General features: G+C 35.0%; 1 long non-coding RNA gene across 2 annotated transcripts in view; it reads right to left on the bottom strand.

The window, feature by feature from the left end:
- The window catches only part of LOC111371562, a 16,603-nt gene extending 11,631 nt beyond the window's left edge, over positions 1-4,972 (bottom strand). The window contains exons 1-3 of one of the 2 annotated variants that reach the window (XR_002698605.1): positions 4,701-4,972; positions 3,954-4,104; positions 3,757-3,816 (exon numbers count right to left, since the gene is read on the bottom strand). This is a non-coding gene — a long non-coding RNA (uncharacterized LOC111371562). Of the gene's footprint in view, positions 1-3,529; positions 3,817-3,953; positions 4,105-4,700 lie in introns of those variants that run through there. The other variant, XR_002698604.1, reaches the window with a different exon arrangement.
- Between the last annotated feature and the right edge of the window lie 1,891 nt (positions 4,973-6,863).

Raw genomic sequence — 6,863 nt, 5'->3', positions numbered from 1 at the left:
CTCATCTGTGTCATGTACTTGGTGAGGTACTTCTCCGAGTCCCCCTTTCCTTTATACTTGAGGATCTTAGGGGGTATAAAGTTCGTCGACATCCGTCGGATCTCCCTTGACCTTGAAAAATGGAGGTTACATCATCATCATCGATCTCATAAGATCGACAGGGCCCATCTGACCCTTCATTATCTTGAATATCCTGCGGAGGTGGAGGTGGAGGTGCTTCTCCTCGACTTTCCCAATCGACTAGGTTCCTTCTATCTCTCCTATTTCTAGGAGGAGGTGCATGTTCTTGTTCTTGGTCTTTTCGAACTGATCTTTGCACTGAGCGGGCCCTATTACTAGGGTCCTGTCCTGTTCGGTCGAAGACGCTTACTGATCTTTGTTCCTCATATTCTTGAGGAAAATTGTCCCTTAGCTGTGGTTCCGCTGACTGGCTTCCCTGCACATAAGATGTGGCTTCCGCGCCCACTTCTCTTTTGAGGGGGCGTTCTCTGTGCCGGCTCATATGGCCTTGGGAACGAGATACAGGGGCTTCCTGCACTAGGTAAGATCCTTGGGGCATTTAATAGTCCTGATGACCTTGGGCTTGCATGAGAACATGCATCGCTATATTCTGAGATGCGATGTCTCTCATGCCCGCCGCTATTTGAGCCATCCCTTTAGTGAGCATGACTGTTCTTGTACCTCGGTGATATCGGTGAATGGGTCTCTGGTGAGTGACATTGTTATGGAGCACCTCTTCTTCAGAAGCCTCTCTCATGGGATTGTCATCTTCATGGCTGGAACTCATTCTATCTTCTTTTTCAAGGGTGATAAGAATTTAGGATATAACTTGGCTTTGTTCTTTTTTAAGAACGTGCCCTTTTCAGGGTAAGCTGTTAGTTTTCCAGTGTTTTCTCCAATGGAGAATGTAGAACTTTGAACGGGAAGATTCCCACAGACGGCGCCAATCTGTTGGCCTCGAAAATTAGACCCCCCACGTGGCCAATCGATAGCCACTCCACGTATTCCTCCCTGCGCACAATCAACGCACGGTCAGATGCACATGGTTAGGACTGGCGGGGGTGGTGGCGACCGTATACACTCCGACGGTCAAGTTAGGCTCAAGTGATCGGAATAGTACCAAGGTTGTGCAAAATAATGGGGAGAAGAATATATATTTGCTTGCTATGGAGTGCTAAATAAGAAGAATTTTATTACCTTTGCCTATTGCCAAACCTTGGGTATTTATAGGTGAGGAGAGCCGTTGGATGTGAGACACGTGTATACATCTAACGATATGAGGCGTCTGCTCATAGGCGTCAATTAGCTGCGTCTGTAGAGCGGGCGGGTAATTACTTCTCCCGAGTTGAGTTGACATAAAGTTGATAGGTCACATCAACTAGTCTCATGGAGACGTCAAATCACTTTAAACCTTATTGGCATAAAAGATCTTGACTAAAATCTCATTATGAAATCGGCAGTGGATCCTCAGGCTGAGGTCCACGGGGATCATTTCGCCTCGGATTCAGGGGGGATAGGGCACTTCGGCCAGTCATGCAGAATTATCTATGCCTTGTAGTGTGATAGCAGATCATCTCAATTGGAACCACTTAGAAGAACCACTTCGTATGAGCGTTCCACACTTCGCCCGATGTGGTGGAGGACTTTGCGAAGTGAAACCACTTCGTATGAACTTTCCATACCTTGCCTGATGTGGGTTCAGTTAGGGGCGTAACAAGCACAATATATATATATAAGTTTATTCAAGTTCCAAGATAGCTCTTATGCACATGAACACTGTCATTCTTTGAAAACAATTGGATATGCTAATGTACATAATAGTAAAGAGGACTTGCATTCTTCTTCGTGAAGAATTGACTCTTATTCTTGAAAGAAGAGTTGGTAAATGAGTTGGTTTAGCAGGAGATCCATATCTGTTCTATGATTGGACAATTTCTTACATACCTGTATCCCCTCTTTGGAATAAACAACAACTACAACAAAAAAGCTTTTTGCAACGTTCAAAAAACGTTGCTGTAGAACTTTTGCAACGTTTGGACGTATGTTGCAAATCTCAGTGTCGTCATAGAGCATAAAAATACAACAACATTTTTTAAACGTTGCCATAGATATCAAAAAATGTGGCTGTAGATACTTACCGCAACATTTTTTAAATGTTGCGGTAGACACCTACGGTCACCTACGGCAACGTTTAAAAGCCGTAGGTTTCGCAACAGCTTTTTTTTTGTACAGTAATTTCTGTAAATTGACTCGTAAAATTGAAAGTGTCAAATTTTGTAATTACATAAAAATTGATAATTTCATTACATATTTTTAAATACATGTGCAAGGCAGTGCTATAGTATAGTTGGCTACTTAATAGCGTAGATACACAAAAAAATTTATTTGCGTTAAGCATTAGTTACATAAGATTTAAGCCCTTGAATACACAAAAGATAGGAATTCCTTTCAGCATTGTAACACTCCTCTTCATTAGAACCTTTCTCTTCATTAGAAATATAGCTCCAACTCTATCACTCATTTGGGTAGAATTTCCTTAACGAACAATATAGAAAAGTTCGTATTTGGAAATTTATAGTTTTTGAATTTAGGAATGATAAAGAGAGAGGGGAAGAGAGAGATATACCTGGACATTGTCTAATATGAAGAATTTCGTTAAGGACCTTGGGAAGATCAATATATATATACATACATACATATAAATATATATATATATATTGAGAATAACTCACGTTGACTAATCATATACAAATTTGTATATATATATATACAAATTCCCACGTTGACTAATCATATATTCATATTTACAGAATAACTCAACCAAGGCTGTAATTGAGATTTTGAGACCTAAGCCGAACTTTTAAGTTGGGTATTTATGTAGTTAAGGAAAGGCCTGTGGTCTCTTGAAGAAGATGAAAAACTTATAAAGCACACTAAATATGGACGATTTTGGAGTTCTGTCCCTAAACTAGCTGGTAATAACTTTATTTTTCGCCAGCCATTTTCGATTTTATTTTCGTGTTTTTCGTTTCTGATCACACTATTGTGTGATAATCTTGAAGGGCTTCAATGGTGTGGAAAGAGCTGCAGGTTAAGGAGGATTAATTACTTAAGGCCTGATTTGAAAAGAGGGACAGATCGCAACTAAAAAAGATTAAGAGCCTAAGGAATTTCTATCACTATCATACATCTTCCTCTGGAATTTGGTAAGGCAGAAAGTATTGGTTGATTTGAAAATGGAAGGATAAAAAATGAAAGGGCAGTAATTTTTGTTGTTTGTATGGAATGAAAAGTGGGAGGAAAAGAACAATTATTTTTCATCTCTAATATTTTCTTCTTTTCCTCTCATTTTCCACCCCTATTCCCAGCCAAAGGAAGGACAATAGTTTTGTCTCCTTAAAGGACAGAAAATCCATATTGCAATTATCTGTCTCTCCTCGTTTTCTATCCTTTCATCCATGCATAGCCTTAATATAAATCTGGCAAAATATACTGCAAATAACAGCCAAATAAAGCGGAGTACAATCTATTAACAAGAAGAGAAACACCACTTAATATATATGCTCGTGGCAATGACTAAAGTCTAATAAACACAAAAAACTGCAGGATACAATGTCGATTTTTCTTTGTTTGGCATACAAGCTTAAAGCATTCACTAAAGAAGCATAATTTTATAAATGAAACTACAATTCCACTCAATTAACTGAATGATTCATAAAAGTAGAGTATAAACTAATGCCATATCAAGAGACTTACAGCATATCTAGGAATGTTAACTTTCTTTGTATCACGGCTATCGCCAAAGGCATTATCGTGCTGCAGAAGAAAGAGAGAGGGGGGGATTCAAACATGAGACATAAACATAAAAAATTGCACTACCGATGGTTTTGGTATGAAAAGAAAATCATATATATAGAGGCAGCACAAGGGATGAACAGCACAAATACAATCACCTGAGTTATTAATGACAACAATAGGCACAAATGCATGATCTTTCACAATCTGCCAAAACTTGGGACTCTTGTCCGGTTGCACAGACCAACAATGATCAATCAACGCCCTCATGGCAAGGGGACAATAATCAGGGATAGCAGGTTTCAAATTCTGAAAGAACCCAAACAGAGTTTGATTTAAAAATTAAATAGCACTAAAATACATATTTTGAATTTTGTAACAAACGGGGGGAATGAGAAGTTGCTCATGTATCACTATAATATCCAACAAATAATTCAACCCCATGGCTTCCATGAATATCCACCACATTAACCAAATCCATAAGCAGCACCCGAGTACTCTTATTTTAATAAATTTCAGCTGAAGGTGTATCAAACATGACTCTTGCTGTGAATCACTCGTCTCTATACTTAAAAATCCTGGCATCACTATGTAATCCTTGTATTGTTCATATATTTCATTTCCAAGGAAAAAGGCATAAACTTAATAATACCATCTAAAGTACGGACAAAAATAACAAAAAGCGGGAGCTAACAACTACTGAAATGAACTAGTAAGCCCAAATAATTGACAAAATCACTCATAGAAAAAAAGCCCATCTTTAAAACATGACCCAGCAAATTAGAGTTTTAAACCATAAAAAACCTGCACCAATTTGAAGTACGAACGTTTCAAATGAAAAGGGCATTCCACGACAATAGTATTTAAATATAACAGATAGACAAATGAAATAACAAAAACCTTACCTTGTTCACTACAGTAACAAAATGACCCTCTGTCTATTATATATAAAAGAGTAACCAGCATTGAAAGCAATAGCCAATAATAGAAATGGGATAAAGAGGTAGGAGGGAGGTAACCAGCAGCGAGTGGCAAAGAAATTGGAAGGCAAAAGCCCTCTCAGTGAACGAGACATGGAAAGCCCAGATGAGATAAGAGAGAGGCTGCAAGAGACGTGATAGGGTTAGGGATTTGTAAAGTAGGGAAATGAAGTATTTGAGTAGGGATGCGAAAAGCCTTAAGAAATGAAAGTAGAAAAATAAAAATTCCAGAGAGAAATAGAAAAAATTTAGTGGGAAATGAAAATTTAAGAGGAAAATTGCGTGGAGTTTAGAAAAATGGTAACTATTAATATATATATATTTTTTACTTAAAAGTTTATCAACAAATTTTCTACATTGGTAATTATTTTATTTTATTCTTTTTTTTTTAGTTTCCAACAGAAATATCCATCAGTCAATTCGTTAGCAAATTATTTAATTTTTTTTTTTTTACCAACGAATTACCATTGGGATAATAATACCAACAGAAGTCTGGTAATTTAACATATAATTTTGAAAAATAATAAAATAATAATTTTTAAAAGATAAGTATTTTGCAACGTTTATTAAAAGTTGCGAAAGTTAGACTTTTCGCAACATTCGAAAAACGTTGCAAAATATATCCTTTTGCAGCATTCGACAAACGTTGCAAAAAATAGCCTTTTACAACGTTCAAAAAACATTGTGAAAAGTAATATTGGCAACATTTATTAAATAAATGTTTGCCAAAACTCAATTATATGAACTAATTGCAAATTTACTTATTAAACTGTTGCAATAGATCTCTTTAGCAACATTTAACTACCGATGTTGTCTTTTATGTGTTGCAAATGATCATTTTTGGTGTAGTGAATAGGCGCAACAACTTCTTAGTCACTTCGGTAGTCAACGTGAGAGGGAAGCTGTGAAGATAAAAGTTTCATGTTTATTTTGTTGCTGCTCATGGCTGCCTTAGGTGTCCTTTCGAAGTGGAATTGATTGGCGACTAATCTTGCAAAGGCATGGCTGGTATATATTTGTGCATATCCAATCACCATATTTAATTTCTTTGCTTCGTGTTTGATTAAGCATCTCGTTCTTATTATTCTTAATACGAGTATAGTTAAGAATTTAGTACTCGTATATCTATCTATTATAAAATATTGTTGCTTATGAAGTAACACATTATTATTAATGTTCCAATTAGATTTTACTTGCTCCCAAAGAGCATAATTAAATAAATATAAAATAAATTATGTTTCTACTTCTGAAGAGTAAATCCTTTTATAATTTGATATTTCAAATAATAAAAAGTTATTGCTCTCGAAGAGCATAACACTCCGATTTCATTATTTCAGAGGAATATTGATCGATTTTTATATAAAATCACGAATTAAATTACTCAATTTATTTACATGTCCTTTCTTCAACATACATATTTTTGTTCTAGCTAAATTTTACTTGCTCTAGAAGAGTATAATAAATATAATCTAATATAAATTATGTATTTATTCCTGAGAGTAAATTCTTACATACTTTATTATTTTAAAAAAATAATATCGTATTGCTTCTAAAGAGCATAATGTTATAGTTTTCAATATTCCAGAAGAATATTGATTTATTACTCTTAAAGAAGCAATAATAAAATATAATGTACTCTCGAAATAATAAATAATACATATCTCATTGTGCTTTTTGTTCCTAAAGAAACACAAATTAAACAACTCGATATTAGGTTGAATTTTTAAAGAAAAATAATTTTCTATATTATTAATATGCAAAGAAGGATATTAATTTATCGCTCTAGAAGAGCAAAATTTATAATTTTTAATATTTCAGACGAATATTTGACATATTGCTCTTGAAGAACCAACAATTAAAGATAATGTAGAATGTGCTCTCGAAATAGCACATTTTCGAAAAATATATCATTTTGAATTCATGTTTATTACTAAAGGAAAACATATAACTAATTTCATGGAGACATTAATTAGATTGACTATTTGAATGATATATGATTATATAAGCTTTAATCGTATTCTTTGAAATTGAATCATCGAATTATATCTTATATTGAATCAAAAGTTTAATTTGACTTTATTGTATGGC

The sequence above is a fragment of the Olea europaea genome, chromosome 22, assembly GCF_002742605.1.
Source record: "Olea europaea var. sylvestris chromosome 22, O_europaea_v1, whole genome shotgun sequence".
NCBI lineage: Eukaryota > Viridiplantae > Streptophyta > Magnoliopsida > Lamiales > Oleaceae > Olea > Olea europaea.
This window is presented reverse-complemented; position numbering and strand designations above follow the sequence as displayed.